The sequence below is a fragment of the Apodemus sylvaticus genome, chromosome 18 (assembly GCF_947179515.1).
Source record: "Apodemus sylvaticus chromosome 18, mApoSyl1.1, whole genome shotgun sequence".
Lineage (NCBI taxonomy): Eukaryota > Metazoa > Chordata > Mammalia > Rodentia > Muridae > Apodemus > Apodemus sylvaticus.
In genome coordinates, this window is record NC_067489.1 from 12016918 (window position 1) to 12037533 (window position 20616).

A 20616-nucleotide genomic window follows, 5' to 3' on the forward strand; every position below is an offset into this window, starting at 1 on the left:
CATCTGAAATCCATGCACTTTCCACTGTATTTTTGAGTGGTTTTTATTTTATTTGACAGGATATGCAGGTACTTAGGCTAAGGGATGAATCTGTATCTTGGGTAAACTTATTTATTTCAACACAGAAAATAATGGAGTGTGTGAAACAGAAAATCCTTTCTAAAGATCACGAAATGTCTATCTCTCAAGAAGTCATCCTAAAATGTATAAAGTTTATGCTTCCACAGGAATCCCAACCATAATTTTGCCTGTAAAACTGAAGACAGGAAGTCCATAGAGACATCAATCAGGCTACCATGGAAGCTCCTACCTATGAGATACAACTCCTTGTTTCCTTACCCTGATTTTCAAAATCACTACCTGTATGATGCCATACTTCAGAGTTTGCAACTGTAGTAAAGCCCTCCTTCTAAGCCATCAGGACTTTCCTATTCTCTGTGAATCAACCTTACTGAAGTTCAACCAAATATGTAGATGAAGCTAAGTATGAAACCTAAAACAAGTGAGTCCCTAAAAAAGAATGCAATGAAAATCAAGTTCCGAGAAGCAGCCCAGGGGCAAGGCTTCTCGCTAAGGGAATGCATATATAAACCTTTGTGCTCTCAGCCAGTAGGTATGTTATCCAGAAAATGTTTCTGCTGTCATGTCTTTCTGGAAGGACAAATAACCCAACTGAGAGTCAGGGTTAGCTACATCAGAGAAATCACCAAAAAGAAAAAAACCCACTCCAGAGAAAGCTCAGAGTGGGCTATACAAAAATTTACCCCAATTTTTAGAATAGAATAGTGGGTTCTATGTCATGAATTTCCAAGGAGCTTTAATTAAGATTTATGAGGTGGCAATTTCATGAGGAAACGTGGCTGTTCTTCCTTCCCAAATCATAGTCAGCTAGATATCTTATTTTAGGGGATTTCTTCCCATGATTCTCTTGAATCCCATTAAGGGGATCAAAATCACAATGCAAATGATATTAAAGACTTTTTATGAGGCTGGTCTTTTGTCAGTATGCATGTGGCATGTGTGACAGTTATAGAGGTGCCCTGGTACCTTAGTTTCTGCTAGTTTTAGAAGAAGTGAGTGTAGTTACAAGGACGTTTAACCACAGAGGGAACCTGATTTTCAGGAGACACAGCTCCCAAGACAGAGCCAGGGATTTCCTGAGGCAACACCTTGCCTTCCCAGGATCAGAGCCATGTGGAATACAGGTGTACGCAAGGCCTGGTTCTGCCATGCTTATACACACTGACATACTGTAAATGATGGAGATACTGTGTTTAGAAGAGTAGACAGGATACAGGACAGATGTAACACAGAGCATTTAAAGATAGGTCGGTGATTCTAGACCTTGATGGTGTCCGTACACAAGAAGAATTGACAAGGAATATGGACAAGAACAGAGCCTTGTGGGAATGGTTGGGAAGAGGGATTCAAACCTAACTACCTACCCAGACATTACAGCAGAAGATGAACCAAAATGAGTTTGTGATCTGAGCCAGTTCCCAACAGCTTCAGAGATAAATTTAAGAACATAACCAGATCTGGAACCTTGGGCAAGGAGGATGGAAGCTCATTATCAGAGCAGATCCTTGTAGTGACCTAAAACATCTCAACGAACAAATGTAACAGCCTCAGAGAGAAAGGCAACTCCTACCATGTCCTCAGAGCATTGCCAACATAGTGTCCTAAGGGAAACAAGTTTACTCTAACAGAAGAAAATCTGATAATAGAACAAAGTGGGAAGCCTGACACCATAGGAAGTGGTCAAACCCAAGGGTGGACTGTCCAGAAGCAGAACACAAAATGAACATATTCAGTGTCTCCCTATACAGAGAGAATGGCCAGAAAACTTGTTTAGAATAACAGGGTAATAAAATACAGCAAATAAAATGTGTAAATATTCTTGGCACAAACTCTACAAATTAAAAATACAACAATGCAACAAGAATATTGTACGCTATTAACGATGCAATGTTTGGTGAAATTGAATACAAATATGGGGTAGGAAAAGCAGAGCACGGAATCAACAAAAACAGATGTTAAGAGGTTCTAGGTTCTACAGAATGGCATCAAAAGGGGAAGTGGAGAGTGGCCAAGGGCATAAGAGCTCTACTGCTCGGGATCTGACTGGTGGTTTCTTGGTATTTTAGAAGATGGCTGAAGACCCACAGCCAAACATTAAGCAGAACTTGGGGAATCCTATGAAATAGGGGAAGAAAAATTGAAGGAGCCAGAAGGGTCAAGAACACAATAAGAAAACCTACACGTGCCATAAAATACAGATACCATGTAACACTCCACAGACCCAAAGAGGCTAAACAAGAAGGAAAATCTGAAAGGAAGCTTTAATTTCACTTAGAAAGGGGAATAAAATCTCCATAGTAGGCAGATGGAGGGAGGGAACTGGGAGGGAGGGGGGATTCAGGATCAGGTATGGGAAAGGACCAGAGAGATGGCTGGATGGCCATGAAAATGAATAGAAATCTGCATCTGACAGGGGTGAGGAGGTATGGGGTTTCTCTAGGATGAGACAGAGGCCTGGGATAAAGGGAGGCACCTAAGAATCAACGGGGGTGACCTTTGCTGTGACTGGGGATATAAAACCTGAAGTGACCTCCTGTAGCCAGACAAGAAAGAACCCCAGTGAAGTGAGAGAGACCAACTTACCCATAAAACTTTTAACCCCAAATTTATCCAAGTAATGCAGGTACAGGGGAGGGAGTAGAGACTAAGGGAATGGCCAACCAATAACCTACCCAACTTATCCCACCAGCAAGCACCAATCCCTAACACTATTAATAATACTGTTATGATTGCAGACAGAAGCATGTTGTCCTCTGAGAGGCAGCTCCATCCAGCAGCTGACTCAGATACAGACACCCACAGCCAAACAGTAGATGGAGCTTGGGAACTCTTATGGAAGAATAGGAGGATGGATTGTGGTCCCCACAGAGGATAAGTACTCTATAGGAAGACCAACAGAGTCAACTACTAACCCAGGCTTCTGGAACTCTCAGACTCTAAACAACCAACCAAAAAAAATATACATGGGCTGGACTTGGGCCTCCCCACTCATATGTACCAGATGTACAACTTGGTCTTCATGTGACTCTTGAACTGGAGCAGGGGCTATCCCAAAAGCTGTTGCCTGTATGTGGGAAATGTTCTTCTAGCTTGGCGGCTTTGTCTGGTCTCAGTGGGAAAGGAAGCACCCAGCCTCACAGAGACTTGAAGAGCCCAGGAGGGGGTGATGGTGGAATACCCAGTGGTGGCTATCCACTCAGAGGAAAATGGGAAGGGGGATAGGAGAAGGATTTTAGGAGGAGGTGACTAGGGAGTAACGAACATGATGTAAAGTGAATAAGTAAAAAATATATTAAATTTAAAAGAAAGAGAAAAAGAAAGAAGGAAGGAAGGAAAGAAAGAAAGAGAAAGGAAGGAAGGAAGGAAGGAAGGAAGGAAGGAAGGAAGGAAGGAAGGAAGGAAGGAAGGAAGGAAGGAAGGAGGGAAGGAAGAAAGGAAGGAAGGAAGGAAGGAAGGAAGAAAGAAAGAAAGAAAGAAAGAAAGAAAGAAAGAAAGAAAGAAAGAAAGAAAGAAAGAAAGAAAGAGAGAGAGAGAGAAAGAAAGAGAGAGAGAAAGATACAGAGTCAGCTAAACTGGGCCCATAGGAAGTCAGAGACTGAACTGCCAACCAGAGAGCATGTGTGGTCAGATCTAGGCCCTCTGAATATATGTATCAGTTGAACAGCTAGGTCTTTATATGGGATACCTGAAGCAGGGGCAGGAGGTGTCCCTTACTACATCCTTTGCGTTTGAATCTCTTTTCCTTAACTGGGCTGCCTTGTCTAGCCTCAATAGAAGCTGTACCTAGTCTTGCTGCAATTTGATATACCAAGGCTGGGTGCTATCCATGGAAGACCTCCCCAACTTCTGAGGGAGGAGAAGGAGTGAATGAGGCGAGGGAAGGTGGGAGGAGGGAGAGCTTCAGGGGACAGGTGAATAAGAAGAGCCTAACACTCCTGAGAAGGGAGGGGCATATTCTCCACCAGCCACTGAGGACTACCTGCTCGACCCTGCCAGGAACCTCCCTGTCTCCTAGGCCCTTGCTCATTCCCTAGCCCCTGAGAGAACATGCCACAAGGTTATTAAGGTATTGATCAGGTTAGTGATGCCTATCAATTAAGTCAATGAAGGGAATTTGACTTGATATCTGGCAGGGCAAGATCTAAAAGGATTTAGGTATTTGGCTGAATTTGATACTGAGCTATATCCCAGCATTTTCTCCTTATTTTTCTTACTTTGGAACTGGGTGTCAGCAAGTCAGTGCCCAAGTTGGCACTCAACACATTCCATAGGTCAGGTAACCTGAGGAGCTGGGATTGCAGGCCTGCCCCACCAACTCTAGCTAATATCTTTGTCTTAAAATGGGGCCACTGAAAACAGATAAGCCAACCCAGGATAATCTTTAAATATTAATAGACTGCTGCTCTTGTTAGCCAAAAAACATGAAAAGAACAAGTGAGGAGACGAATGGAGAACATTCATTTTGAAAGCTTCCCAGGATTCAAAGAAACTCGAGTTACCTGAGGACTGGCACACTCTCTCTTAGAAGACCCAGATGTGGAAGGCATGAAAGTCAGGTGTTCCTGTGTACTCTTGAGAGACTAGGTCTTGGGTTCAGACCCCATCTTAGAGAACCTGACCTAAGGCTGAACTCTCTAGTACCAGTGTCCAACTTACTCTGTAATAAACCTGTGCCTCCTGGTTCCAAGCCTGTCCCTGGCACTTCACTTCCTAACAACCACCAATCAGGAGGAAAGCAGAAATTAAGTTTATGGTTTGGCTCCCAGCACTAGCCAATATGTTAAAGGATGGCAAAATTTCATATTAGCCCCACAATCAGATGTGTGCCAGGTTAGAGATCCCCTTGATTGTTTGCTTACCTCTATAAATGCTTGCCTAAAACTGGTCTCCTGGCTCTACCTTCCTGTCCTGCTGTGTCAGAGACAGCAATGTAGCCCAAGCTTGAGCCTGAAATAAGGAGACCCTAGTGTGACAGCGTCAGAATCGGCTCCTGGGTGGTCCTTTGGGAATCACAAAATAGACAACACTATGTGTTTATAGTCCCTTCCAGCTCCTCAGCTGACTCGGGAAAATCTGGCCACTTGTTTTCAGTGTTTGGTTGCCCATCTCCATGTTGCAACCTGCCTAATCCCAAGCACACACTGTACCATGCTTTGGACAAACCTAATATCAAGTCAACAATGTAAGCTGTTGGTTAGCCTACAAGACAATGTTAATCTTGGGCTATGTGGAAAAACCAACCAATGCATGTGGTGTTAAATAATTATAAATAGTACGGCCCCGCTACACCAAATCCCAGCGACTCTCACTGTTGCCGCTAAGTCAATCACTTTCAGCTAGTTCTCACAACATTCCAGCTGTGTTTCCTCTCCGCCCAAGCTCCCGCTCTGCACCCAAATACCCGGTAAAGCATGACTCTTAAGCTTAAATAGTTAACCAAATATCTTTATGTATATAAAACTCCCAATTACATAATGCCAATTTATAATGATAAAGTCTTATCCCAATGTCTATAACCTCTCCAAAACACCAGAAATACATTTGAAGCCATAGCAGTGTCTCCCTCTCTCCACTCTTGAGGTCCACCCAGCCTCTCGCCCTCCTTAGCTCCTCCTCCTCTCTCCCCTCCAATCACTGCCCTGTCACTGGCTCAGTGTGAATGGATAGGAAATATCTTGCAGCAAATACACAGTAGGATCAAGACCTCTGAGACCCACAAGGCAGAGTGTCTTAGCCACTTTACCTCAGAAGCCCGAGACAATGTGTAGGTGTGTTCTCTGAGCAGTCACCAAAAAGTCATCAAGAACAAAGCTCAGGCCGCAGAGGAAAAATGAGAAGCTGGTCAGCATGGCACTGAGCGCAAGGGTGTCTGCCTTAGAGGTCCAACTGGAGAAGGAAGCAGACATGTGCTGCTGGTTACATGAGGAAGCTTTGTAGCTCCAACTGGAATTTGGAGAAACCCAGGAAAGATGTGTGCCTTCATACTCACAGCAGTTACAGGATGACGACTGGGGAATCACATTTTGAGAGCATACAGCTTATAGCTGTAAGAGATGTGGAGGTTTCTGTGGTGTCTGATCACAGAGACAAACTGAGGGTTGACTAAGGACAATAAATTATAGTAGAGCTGGGGACCTAGCACAGGGGTTGAACATTTACCTCGGTTGTGTGAGGCCATAAGTTCAATGACCAGTTCTACCAAAAATATGTAAATAAATTAATAAAGAATACTAACAAAAAATCCAATGTCTATTAAAGAATATTTTAGAGTAACTCTATACTCCGATGTTTAAATATGTATAGAACATATGAAGACATTCTCAAATATGTTTCTGCTTATCTCTTGTGATTTCTCTTGCTAAAATTATCACACATAAATCATTCAAAGGTTGGTCATGGGGATGTCTCTCCATATCTCACTATGGCAAAAGCTTCCGTATATGAGGCTTGTGAATTTAAGGTGAGCCTGGGTTATCAAGCAGTTCTCTCTCTCTCTCTCTCTCTCTCTCTCTCTCTCTCCACCCATCCCTCCTTCCCTACTTCCAGCCCTCCCCCTCTCTCAATGTTATTAATAAAAAATTAAAATAAATTTAAAAGTTAGTTATAATTACATATATTTCACTTATTCCAATTTGTAGTATATGATTAAAAGAACTGTAAAATTTCTAAATTCTTTAGAAAAGGAAAAAAATTAACTGTTGCTCTTTTGAACAATGGAAAATTCTTCAGATGTATAATGTCATTTTGAGGAATGTTGAGACTAGAGAAAAGACTTTATACTGTAGAATGAAAACAGTAGTATATGCAGTTAACTCCACCTGAGCACATTTGCAAAGCTTCCTGTATGTGCACATGCATGACACAGGCCACACTGTACACTTGGTGTTAACTAGACTTTTTTTGAGTTGTTAAACATAGATTGTTACTAAATACTTTTTGTGTCTTATATATTCCAATATTTTTCTGTGACTATATTACCACATAGTAAGAAATCACAATAATCATTTCAACTTAAAAAACAAATCCCTGTGTGAAATCAGGAGAATTACATCTATAAAGATAATTATCATTTTCTCTTAAGATGTGAATAACCATCTGTCCATTTAGAAGTCTTGATGAAGAAAAAACTAATGTCTCAGATTAGCATCCCACAGGGAACAAATTATGTTCCCCATACTCAGCGGGACTGTCCAGAATGACAGTTAGGCAGCCACACAGGAGTCACATCCTTGTCCCTGTCTATAGTATCCTCCAGGTCACTGCTTGTCACTGCTTCTCAAAAGGCCTTCACACAGGCACATCCCCCTCCTCAGGAGGCCAGGGCCAATCTCCAAAGAGACCCATCTATCTTTGCCTCTCCATCTGCTCTGCTAATCTTCATATGGAGTTCCCCTGCATGCTGGGTCCATATTTGTGGCTCAGTTTGTGATGTGGGAGTGTGGGTGATATCCTTGAGGGTGAGATGGATGGAAAGTCAGAACCCACTAATCATTACGCTTTGCCATTCATATTTTCTAGTCAAGAGCTAGACATGAGTCTGGAAGTCCCCCATCTACTCTCTCTACACTCCTCTGCTAGTAGTCTGGTATCCTTAAGTACAGACCTCATGGGGAACCCTACCAGGGCCTGAGAAGCTTGTGGGATAGGACCATCCTTCATCTTAGATTTAAATGGAGGCCTTCATGTTGCCCACACTCTCTAGGAACATCTATGCTACAAAAGAGCAATAATAGGAAAGGACATTCAGACCCAAAAAGACTCAGGCTGCAGGAGCAGCAGGGGATTCTGGGTTTGAACCTGGTACAGCTGCTGTGTGCTATATGACATCGTTGAAACCATTGGTTCCATTTTGGTGTGGAGTGAAGCCATCTGGTAAATGTGTTAAATTCCATGAATTAAAAACTACAGTGCAGGAATTATAAAACATTCATTATATTTTAAGGATGTTAGATAGAGATAAACTGTTGGTTTGGGGGTGGGGAAGATTGGAAAAGGTAGAGAAGGGGAAGGAGGAAGAGAAAGGGAAAGGAGAGGGAGGAACTGGCTGGGCAAGAAGAGGGGGCTGCTAGAGAACATGGGAGAAAGCATATGGGGTTGGGAAATGGGGAAAAGGCACTCAGACTTCATACATTGGCTTTTATAAGTATTCTATCAGTTTCGACCTAGTCTAAAATAGCTTTACTTTGGGAAGTCATAAATGCTTCATAATAATGAATGCTAGAGTCAACATCAGAAGTGGTAAGCTAGGAGTGTGGGGTGTCTGTGGGTTGTGTGCCCTGTGTGCAAGCTAATTTACTTCAATCTCAGAAGTACAATTTAAAGATTTATTTAATTTCATGCATGTACATATGTATGTATGTATGTATGTATGTATGTATGTATGTATTTAGTGTGCTGTGTATGTGTGGGTGAACAAGTATGCATGCATGTAGTGGTTGATTTGGGGCCTTACCCTTTATCTCTCTCGTTTACTTTCTGAAGAACAGCTTTAATTCTGGGAAGGTAAAGACAGGGTAGAAAAGTCTCAATTGATAGCACAGAGGCAGCATGCATAGCTTTGTTTAAAATTGGCTGCTATGCTCTCATTGGAACAAATTATGACCCAATTATGACATGCCCAAAAAATGGGAATGAAAAGGCTCTAGAGAGCTGGCTGTGCTTTAAAATAAATTAAGCTTAGCCAGTGGGTACAGTGCAGATGTGGTCCAATTTCATCACCCAACTTCTCTGCTCCCACATGTCAGCCTTTGCTATTTATTCTAAACACATGTAAGGCAAATGTTAGTGTACTTGCTACTACAGACCATGGCAAGCCACTAAAGTTGGCTATAGACAAAACCTATCTGGAGGACATTGCTGGATGTCCACCCTGCCCTCACAGCTGGTATTCTAGAAAGGCTTACATTCACCATTCTCTTGCTGTGGCATTGGCTGACCTCACACATCTGGAACTACACAGGTTGCTCCTGGAGAGTCCAATTTTTATTATCAGATTCATCACCTGCATAGAGAACACACTGAGCTCCCTTGATTGATAACACTGACTATCTGCTTAATGGAGCGCACATTCGGGAGACGCAGCTTGTCTGTGAAGGAGGGGTTTCTAGATTAGGGTATCAGAGCTGAGAAGGCCCACACCAGTAGTGGGTAGCACCACTAAGTGAAGTGGGGCCAAAAATTTAATAGAGATGAGAGCATGAGCATCCACATTTGTCCCCTTTGACTATTAATACAATGAGATCAACTACCTCACACTCTGACCGCTATGCCTTCCCTGCTGTGCGGGTCTGTACCTAATCCAAGAACCACATAGACCTTTCCTTAACTTACCTATGTATCTTGTTACTTAAGGTAACTTGTCTAGGTAATAATAGAAAAGAATTTGATACTCCATGCACATAATGCTTTTACACACTAGAGTCACTGTTTCTGACACACTCTTATTGATGTGCATAGCTGGACTCTTCCCTCCCCTCAATGTCACCATGGGAACAAAGTCTTAGTGACCATTATACAAGCATCACTGTAGTTCTGGCCTGTCCATCCACAGCTTATTTTACTGCAGAACTCTAGCCACCATGATCTATTATCTTCACATTATTCTGCCTTTTCATGGTTTGTTTCTGTCTTTTCCCATAATGCCCTGGAATGTAAAATTCTTCAGGATAGGAACTTTCTCATAATTGCATTTCTTTTTTAAAAATAAATAAAGATTTTATTTATTTTTTATTTTATGCTTGAGTGCTCTGTCTGCATATATGTCTGTATTCCAGAAGATCCCATTACAGATGGTTGTAAGTCACAATGTGGTTGCTGGAAATCAAACTCAGGACCTCTAGAAGAGCAGGCAGTGCTCTTAACCATTGAGCAACCTCTCTAGCCCCCCAGAATTGTATTTTAAGAGGCTACAACAGCCTTGGTATCCACTCAATATTTGCTAAATAATCAAATGAGCATCCTGAAAGACTGGCAGGATCTCCTCTGTTGGTGACTGCACAAAACTTAATCAGTATTCCTGATCCTGCTAATAATAGACCCCTACTATCCCAGTGCAAGAAGTGGCAACTAGGAAGGCAGCAGGTGCCTCTCTACTCATCATCAAGCTACCAAATAACTAAGCTGAAAAAAGCCACACAAGTCTAGTGGCAAAGAGGCACTGATAGATTTAAGAGTGTGCAAACTATCGCCTGTTCTTGAGTCTGAAGGTGACAAGTCTCATTTCACCATGGCAGTTTGCAGTTGTCATGTAAAAAATTGATCTTATCTTGGTTCATTAATGTGAAGAGATATGTCGCAGCTCGAAGGGACACCATCTCTTCTAGTTAGAAGGAATAGCTGCCATGGTGTCACTTCTGTTTTGAGTTGGGATGGGTGTCAGGAAAAAAAAAAAACCCTAACCTTACACTACCACATGCAAGCACACCTATGAGTGCATACCCACATTAGATCATGAACATGTGTCAAGGAAAGGGGCACAAAGAAAAAACAACTAACTTTCAGAGAACTTGTGCCACATCTGCAGTGTGAAAGGAAATACATGCCCAAAGAAGGGATTTGTCAGGATTTGGAGTTTTAGATATAAGCTCAATCAAGCTATTCACATCCACATACCTCATGTCACCTCCAAAGCAGCTGAGCCTTTGGTTGTCTCTGTGTGGAAGACGGAACGGAGAAACCCAGCAAGCCAGCTTGGCTGAAGAAGGGCACACCATGAGGACTGTAGGAATCTTGCCATATGTGAAGAACACTTGGCCTTGAGCAGGTCAGAATGAGCTGGGGCCTCGTGTGCACTTTCACAGAAATCCACACCCATTCCAGTATTTTCAAGATATCCAGAATCTACAGAGCACACTGTGTCTGACCTCACTCTCCCCAGCCAGGATCTAGATGTAGAGGCTGAATGGACTCTACCATAGACTAGGAGACAGGAGGAGACAGGGAGCTAGAGAGTGTGGCAACCATGGTAAGCTTCCTAGCCTAGGTGCACCTTTCAGGATATGCAGAACATGTAAGAATGCCGGGAGATGAGCTATGCACAAACTGGTCCCTAGTCAAGTGCCGACCTTGAACCCTGGAGACCCAGTAGGTGGCTTCCACCTGTGTGGGATGAAGGAGTTTATGTAGAAACAGCACCAAGCCTTCCCACATGCAAAATAAGGATTCCCCAAGCTCTCAGTCCAAGCCAATGAGAAGTACCTAACTGTCAAACCCTGAATCACTCCCCAAACTGTATATAAATCCTATCCTGAATCTTATAGATTATTATTAAAGGTGTGTAAGAACTACTCTGTCATCCAAGAGCTTCTGTCAGAGATCTGCTCTCCTGAAACACCACCTGTGGCTCTGCTGCCCTCCTCCCTGGCTAGTTGGCCTTTCATTGGCCCAGCTCTACCTGACTCAGCACAGGATGACCTGGGTAACTAAGGATGTGGAAGACAGAGGTGGAACCAGCTGCAGTGGTGGAAGTGACTTTCTAGCCTGCTCGCATCCTCTTCCCTCTGCCAGAATTCTCACACCCAGCTGGGTCAGTGACCTCTGTGGAAAGCCTCTGGTACACAGGCCCACATAAGAACACCACAAAGGCTAAAGATTTCACCATCTGAGACCTCAAAGATCGTGCTTCTTTTAACCAGTTTGTGAAGGTAGTCAGCAAAGTATACTCGACAGCAAGTCTCTGAGATGCTGCATTCTGATCATCTTAAAGCCAAGGCCCAAAAGACTGTCTCAGGTCCTTATCCTCAACTTCTAACACAGATCATGATTATGCTTTGACTATTATATCTCTTTCAATGTATAGACTATTTCTTAGATTACACCAGTATAATGACATATACACAACATCACCCACCTGCGTGGAAACCAAGCCCTATCCTTCTCAGCTAAGTCCCTAGGGCTGAGCACACACCTGCTGCACAGCTGAGGAGAACGCAACAGGCAATCAGCCAAGAAGACTCAATGGACATCACTAGGAAAGAATCTTAAAGCTATTTTTCCCTCTGGGGATTACTTGTAACTCAGTATAGACTCAAACATCACACTGTAAGTTTGCTGTAATATAAGGAAGCTTTTAGTAGCATCTTCCCATTCATGGCATCAGGGGAATCAGGAAATGCAGAAGGCGGCTCCTCTAGACCTCACCCTATGAGTGCACATACTAGACATGACCTCACTTACTGTGACTCAAGAGCCAGAAGGATCACCACATTCATTCTCTCTCCAGCAACATCCCGCCCCCATCCTTCAAAGGCTCATAAAGGTGCTTCCATTTGCTGCCTGGGAAATGGGACAAGTAGTGTCTATATGTAACTTTTCTGTAGCACAGGTTTCTGGGAGGTGCTGGGTGGGTGGGGTGAGGTAGGTGTGGGGGAAAGACTCTTGTGTGAAGGTCACATTTTCAGCCCTGGGACCATGTTCCTGGCAGAGATATTCAGAGGATCCTGCTAGTAGAGCCATGGGGGCAACAGGAAACTAGGGTGAGTGGCTGTGGCCCATGACAATGTTCCCTGGACATCTGAGGCCCAGGGCTAGTGCCTGCACTAACTGAGCTGTTAGTGTTTCCACCTGGCTCTTAACTTTTCACTCTTTCTTTGGTCACCTTAATCACAGTGATAAGTGAACAGGGATCAGACGGAAGAGATTCTTTCAGTGGTACCATGGAATAAACACAGAGGTATGGACCAGAGTCAACGAATGGAAGCCTTGATTGTAAATGAAGGGAGGCATGGACTGAGAGACCCTGAGCTTCTCCACAGTTCAGCTTTATGTGCCCAGCTGAGCTCAGTTTCAGGTCTCATTCCTATACCAAACCTCCCCCTCTCTTGGCTAGGTCAGATTCCTTCTCATCCATGATGCTTTGGGCTTCATGGTCTCTTTCCCATCTAGCTCAGTGTGTGAGAATGCGATGCCATATGTGCTGCTAGGATGAAAGGTCTGCCTGGCTGGCCAGGGAAAGCCATCCCTGTTGCTGTTATCTGGCCCTGTTCCCTAGCTAGAAACCTAGTCTGAGTGGATGAGGATCCCAAGGATCCCAGTGCAGAGCTTCAAGAGAAGGATGTCTAGTAGAACTGACTACATACATGACCCTGTGAACCATTACAATAGCTTAGGGTTTCTTTTCCTTTTCTTGTTTTTTTTATTCGATATATTTTTTATTTACATTTCAAATGATTTCCCCTTTTCTAGAACCCCCACTCCCCGAAAGTCTCATCAGCCCCCTTCCCTCCCCCTGTTTTCCCACCCAAAATATGAAGAAGAGCAAGCCCCCATTCCTTCCCAATATTGCGCCATGGGCTCTGCATGTCTAAGGAGAGGAGACACAGCCTAAGAACCACTCACTTACAGCCTTGAGCTCTCAGTGAACCTCAGCTTTTTACACACATTCATAAGTGAGCACAGGCTAGCTAGACCTATGTGTAGGGTGTGTGGAGGCATACCACAAACCCCATGCTGTTCACCTCCCAAAAAGTCATACTGAAAAATAACCTGAAAAAATATAATTTGTAAGGAAGCACGTGATCAGGCAATGATGAGTGGCAATCTATTGAAGACATTCTGTGAACAAGGATTAGAAAAAACAGAGACTAAAACTATTGCAGAGCATCAATCGCCAATCATTGAAGGCATAATCTCACTTCACGCTGCTTTTTAAAGACGTGCACAGGCATAAATCATGAATGTGATCTGCTTCAAAATGTTTAATTTTAAAAGAAAAAAAACATGAGGCAACAAATAACAGGTGTAACAAGTTGAGTAATTTTTTAAAAGACATATGCTATATTTTCTTTCTTTTCTTCCTATTAATTGATTTATTTACCTACTTTACATCCCAATCACTACCTCCCCCAGTCACCTAGCTATGCTATCTTTATTATGTATATATGTATGCATAACTGAATGTGTGTTTGTGTACATGAGTACAGTACCCAAGGAGGGCAGGGAAGTGTTACATCTCCATGGAGCTAAAGCTTTGAGCTGCCAGATATGAGTTCTGGGAACCAAGGTCAGAACCCAAGGCCCTGGAACCAAGAACAGTGGGCATTCTTTTTTGTTTTTTTAACTTGACTTTTTTCATTTACTTTTTTTTTAATATTTTTATGTTCTAAATTCTTTGTTTACATTCCAAATGATTTCCCCTTTCCCGGATCACCCCTCCCCATATGTCCCATAAACCTTCTTCTCTCTATCCATTCTCCAATCACCTCCCTCCTTTTTTTCTCTGTCCTTATATTCCCCTCCAATGCTAGATCAATCCTTTCCAGGATCAGGACCTTCTCCATACTTCTTCATGGGAGTTATTTGTTATGCGATTTGTGCCTTGGGTATTCAGGGCTTCTGGGCTAATTAATATCCAGTTATCAGAGATTGCATTCCATGTGTATTCTTTTGTGACTGGGTTACCTCACTTAGGATGATATTTTCCAGATCAAACCATTTGCCTAAAAATTTTGTGATTTCATTGTTTCTAATTGCTGAGTAGTATTCCATTGTGTAAATATACCACATTTTCTGAATCCATTCCTCCTTTGAGCAGCATCTGGGTTCTTTCCAGCTTCTGGCAATTATAAATAAGGCTGCTATGAACATAATGGAGCATGTGTCTTTATTGCATGCCGGGGAATCCTTTGGGTATATGCCCAGGAGAGGTATAGCAGGGTCCTCCGGAAGTGTCATGTCCAATTTTCTGAGGAACTGCCAGACTGATTTCCAAAGTGGTTGTACCATCTTACAGCCCCACCAGCAGTGGAGGAGTGTTCCTCTTTCTCCACATCCTCGCCAACACCTGCTGTCTCTTGAGTTTTTGACCTTAGCCATTCTGACTGGTGTAAGGTGAAATCTCAGGGTTGTTTTGATTTGCATTTCCCTAATGACTAATGATGTTGAGCACTTCTTAAGGTGCGTCTCGGGCATCCGAATTTCTTCAGGTGAAAATTCTTTGTCTAGATCTGTACCCCATTTTTTAATAGGGTTATTTGGTTCCCTGGGGTCTAACTTCTAGAGTTCTTTGTATATATTGGATATTAGCCCTCTATCAGATGTAGGGTTGGTGAATATCCTTTTCCAATTTGATGGTTGCAGTTTTGTCCTTTTAACAGTGTCCTTTGCCTTACAGAAACTTTGTAATTTATGAGGTCCCATTTGTCAATTCTTGATCTTAGAGCATAAGCTATTGGTGATCTGTTCAGGAACTCTCCCCCACACACCCAACCCCCTCCCCACCCCCATGTCCATGTCCTCTAGGGTCTTCCCCAGTTACTTTTCTATTAGTTTCAGTGTGTCTGGATTTACTTGGAGGTCCTTGATCCACTTGAAGTGAAGTTTAGTACATGGAGATAAGAATGGATCAATTCACATTCTTCTGCATGCTGACCTCCAATTGAACCAGCACCATTTGTTGAAAAGGCTATCTTTTTCCACTGGATGTTTTTGGCTCCTTTGTCGAAGATCAAGTGACCATAGGTGTGTGGGTTCATTTCTGGATCTTCAATTCTATTCTATTGGTCCACTTGTCTGTCACTGTGCCAATACCAATCAGTTTTTAACACTATTGCTCTGTAGTATTGCTTGAAGTCAGGGATACTGATTCCCCCAGAATTTCTTTTGTTGTTGAGAATAGTTTTAGCTATCCAGGGTTTTTTTGTTATTCCAGATGAATTTGAGAATTGCTTTTTCTAACTCTGTGAAGAACTGAGTTGGGATTTTAATGGGGATTGCCTTGAATCTGTAGATCGCTTTTGGCAAAATGGCCATTTTAACTATATTAATCCTGCCAATCCATGAGCATGGAAGATTTTTCCATTTTCTGAGGTCTTCTTCGATTTCCTTCTTCAGTGACCTGAAGTTCTTGTCGTATAGATCTTTCACTTGTTTGGTTAGAGTCACACCAAGATACTTTATATTGTTTGTGGCTATTGTGAAGGGTGTCATTTCCCTAACTTCTTTCTCAGCCTGCTTATCCTTTGAGTATAGGAAGGCAACTGATTTGCTTGAGTTGATTTTATAACCAGCCACTTTGCTGAAGTTGTTTATCAGCTGTAGGAGTTCTCTGGTGGAGGTTTTCGGGTCACTTAAGTAGACTATCATGTCATCTGCAAATAGTGATAATTTGACTTCTTCCTTTCAAATTTGTATCCCCTTGACTTCCTTATGTTGTCTAATTGATCTAGCTAGAACTTCAAGTACTATATTGAAAAGATATGGAGAGAGAAGACAGCCTTGTCTAGTCCCTGATTTTAGTGGGATTGCTTCAAGTTTCTCTCCATTTAGTTTGATGTTGGAGACCGGTTTGCTGTATATTGCCTTAATGATGTTTAGGTATGGGCCTTGAATTCCTGTTCTTTCCAAGACTTTTAGCATGAAAGGATTCTGGATTTTGTCAAATGCTTTTTCTGCATCTAATGAGATGATCATATGGTTTTTTTCTTTGAGTTTGATTATGTAGAGGATAGCATTGATGGATTTCCTTATATTGAACCATCCCTGCATCCCTGGGATGAAGCCTACTTGATCATGGTGGATGATCGTTTTGACGTGTTCTTGGATTCTGTTGGCAAGAATTTTATTTAGTATTTTTGCATCAATATTCATAAGAGAAATTGGCCTGATGTTCTCTTTCTTTGTTGGATCTTTGTGTGGTTTTGGTATCAGTGTAATTTTGGCTTCATAGAACCAGTTGGCTAGAGTTCCTTCTGTTTCTATTTTGTGGAATAGTTTGAAGAGTATTGGTGTTAGGTCTTCTATGAAGGTCTGATAGAATTCTGCACTGAAGCCATCTGGTCTCGTGCTTTTTTTGGTTGGGAGACTTTCTATGACCCTTTTTATTTCCTCAGGTGTTATGGTACTGTTTAGTTGATCTATTTGATCCTGATTTAGTTTTGGTGTCGGATATCTGTCTAGGAAACTGTCCATTTCCTCCAGATTCTCCAGTTGTGTTGAGTATAGGCTTTTGTAGTAGGATCTAATGATTTTTAGAATTTCCTCAGTTTCTGTTGTTATATCTCCCTTTTCATTTCTAAGTTAATCTGTATACTGTCTCTGTGCCCTTTGGTTAGTCTGGCTAAGGGTTTATCTATCTTGTTGATTTTCTCAAAGAACCAGCTCCTGGTTTTGTTGATTCTTTGTATGGTTCTCTTTGTTTCTACTTGATTGATTTCAGACCTGAGTTTGATGATTTCCTGCCTTCTACTCCTCCTGGGTGAAATAGCTTCTTTTTGTTCCAGGGCTTTCAGGTGTGTTATTAAGCTGGTATGCTCTCTCCATTTTCTTTTTTGAGGCACTCAGGGCTATGAGTTTTCCTCTTAGCACTGCTTTCATTGTGTCCCATAGCTTTGGGTATGTTGTGTCTTCATTTTCATTGTGTTCTAAAAAGTCTTTAATTTCTTTATTTCTTCCTTGACCAAGCTATCATTGAGTAGAATATTGTTCAGTGTCCACGTGTATATGGGTTTTCTGTTGTTTTTGTTGTTATTGAAGACCACTTTTACTCCATAGTGATCTGATAGGAGGCATGGGATTAGTTCGATCTTCTTATATTTGTTGAAGTCTGTCTTGTGACCAATTATATGGTCGATTTTGGAGAAGGTACCAGGAGGTGCTGAGCACTCCCAGTCTGCTTCCAGGTGCACACCAGGTCTCTTGCACTTCCTGGAGACTGAGTGCTGTGGCCCAGGCTGTTCAGATCCCTAAGCTGACACCTGAAGGCTCCCACCGGGGCCTGCTGGACTCACCAGAGCACACTGACTCCTCCCAGCCCAACAGTGGGCATTCTTAAGACTGAGATATCCCTCCAGCCCCACAATACACAAACTTATAATTATTGGATCCATATGTCTTCACCATGCACAGAGGAGCATGGAATTTCACAATATACCATCTCAATTATGTTATATTAAAGAGTAAATAGTATTAGTAGCTCTACTATGGAATATAGCATGGGGATTCCTCAGGAAAAAATGTGTGTGTGTGTGTGTGTGTGTGTGTGTGTGTGTGTGTGTGTGTATGTGTGGTGTGTGGTGTGTGTGTGTGTGTGGTGTATGTGTGTGTGTGTGAGTGTGTGTGTGTGAGTTGAGAGAGAGAGCGAGAGAGAGAGAGAGAGAGAAAGAGAGAGAGAAAGAGAGAGAGAGAGAGAGAGAGAGAGAGAGAGAGAGAGAGAGGAATTCTCTGTGAAGCTTTCTTTGGCTATCCTGGAACTATGTATGTAGAGGGGCTGGCTTTGAACCTACCTCCCTCTGCTCCTTGATAGCTATGATTAAAGTTGTGCACCCCCACTGTCCAGCTACAAGTATTTTTTGTTTTGTTTTGGTCTTTCTTCTTTTAAGAAACTAGAACCAAGGTGGCTAAATAACCAAGAGACTGGATGTTATGCATTGAGCTTTCTAGACTCCTGTGTTTGTCTTAGTTATCATTCACAATGACGAGGTAGGGAAGCTATGAAACCATCTAACAAATAGAATTCCTGATGAACTATTAGTCAGCCCTAGACAAGGAAATCTTTTCTCTTGAAACTCAGGGCTGAGACTGAAAAGCATTACTCAAGGTGAGATATGCCAGTTACAGGGACACTGCCTATTAAATGTGGGACTGAAAGTCAACTCATAGAAGCAAAAGGAGAAGCCTGGTTACAGGGCCCAAGGGTAGGGAAGGGATGCCCAACATAGTGGAAAAGGTCAGTTCTATGGAGAAATAGGTCTAAGAGGTCTGCTGGACAACATGCTGAGATTGCTATCACCATAAAGTAAGTGTGGAATGGGTGATGTGTGCATGAGCTTCCAATTGCCACACTAATATATACATGTATTCTAATATATAGAAACATAGCCCTGGGCCATATTAATATGTACAAGTTCTTTTCAGTTTTTAAAGCTTTATAATTTTAAAAACATGAGCATAGAAAGGCAAATGGGGAAAGGGGATAGGGTAGCATGTGCAGAGGTGTGCTCCAGGGAGGTCACATGGCCTGGGGTTCACATGAGCATGTGACAATGCCCTGCCAGTCAGAGAGAGACTGGAGTCCAGTTTAAAGCATCTGACTTCCCCTGGACGATAGTCGGTTATGAAAAGAAGTCATGGCTTCAGTTGCATTTACAAAAAATGATTTAAAATAGACATTTTTTTTCATTCCCTCTTGATTTTCCTAGCAGTCTAGTGCTATAATTTGTTGTTGTTGTTGTTTCATTCCTGAGTTAACTGTTGACTCTTTAAAAGATATATCACTTAAACCTACATTTGGTAAATAAACACATCTTCTTCAATGCAAAGGCAGTAATTAGAGTCTAAAAAGCAGAAGTGTTTGCCTTGGGCTGAATAAATGCACAGATATTCCTGTGGGACTAAACACTTGCCTCGGGCTTTTGTAAAAACTACGTGAACATGGCAGATTGCACCCTGTCTATGAGTGGCATGGTGCTTTGAATATGCTTGGCCCACAGAATGGCACTATTAGGAGGTGTGGCAATGTTGGAATAGGTGTGGCCTTTTTGGAGGATATATATATCACTGTGGGGGCAGGGGGCACTTGATCTCAGTTTGAGACTAGATTGGGCAGCATGGTGAGACCCACGCACCCACACACAGCTTAAAAACATAAATCAAAACAAGGAAAAATCACTATATGGCTATGTGATTTCTTTCATAAAAACATACACTGTAGCCCCTAATGGTTGGCTGACAGAGATTAAATATTATTTATTTAATATATATATTAAATATATATTTATATTTTAATATATATTTATTTATGCAGTCTCCTTGGGGTCCTTATTCAATTAAAGAATGAAAAGAAGCTTATCTATTTCTCCAGGTAACTCCATCAGCCAGGTGTCAATCCTGACTATGGTGTGGTGCTAGTATCAGACACATGTCCGCTTTCCCTTCACAAAGACACTGATTCCATTCTAGTAACAAGTCTGCAATGGTTTGAGTATGCTCAACTCATCAGAACCAGCACCATTAGGAGGTGTGGCCTTATTTGAGGAAGTGTGCCACAGTGAAGGCAGGCTTTGAGGTCTGGCCACTGTGATCCAGAGCCTCCTCCTGGTTGCCTGGGAGACAGGCTTCTGGATTGTGATGTAGAACTCTCAACTCCTTCTCCAGCACTCAGTCTGCCTGCACGCTGCCATGCTTCCTACCATGTTGGTAATGGGCTGAACCTCTGAAACTGTAAGTCAACCCCAATTAAATATTTTACTTATAAGAGTTTCCTTGGTTGTAATGTCTCTCCACAGCAATAAAACCCAAAATAAGGCATGATCCAATTTTCCATTACCTTGTCCAAATAGCAGATAATTTAAGAGATAGAAAAAATTCTTTTGGCTTATGATGTCCAAAGTATCAGTCCATCATGGTGATAGAAAGAGCCCAGTTCCCTAACTCACTGCAGAACACAATGCAGAAAGAGAGAAACAGGAAGTAGCTAAGGGCTGGATGCCTTCAAGGACCAACCCCCAAGTGACTGACTTCCTCCTGTCAATCTCACTTCCTAAATTTTCTACAATGTCCCAAAATACTACACCCTTATGAGGCTACACAATCAACATGAGC

The 20616-nt window shown here is 42.3% G+C and overlaps 1 protein-coding gene across 1 annotated transcript in view; it reads right to left on the minus strand.

Moving 5' to 3' along the window:
* The window catches only part of Csmd1 (CUB and Sushi multiple domains 1), a 1354421-nt gene that overhangs the window by 522818 nt on the left and 810987 nt on the right, over positions 1-20616 (minus strand). The window lies entirely within an intron of this gene.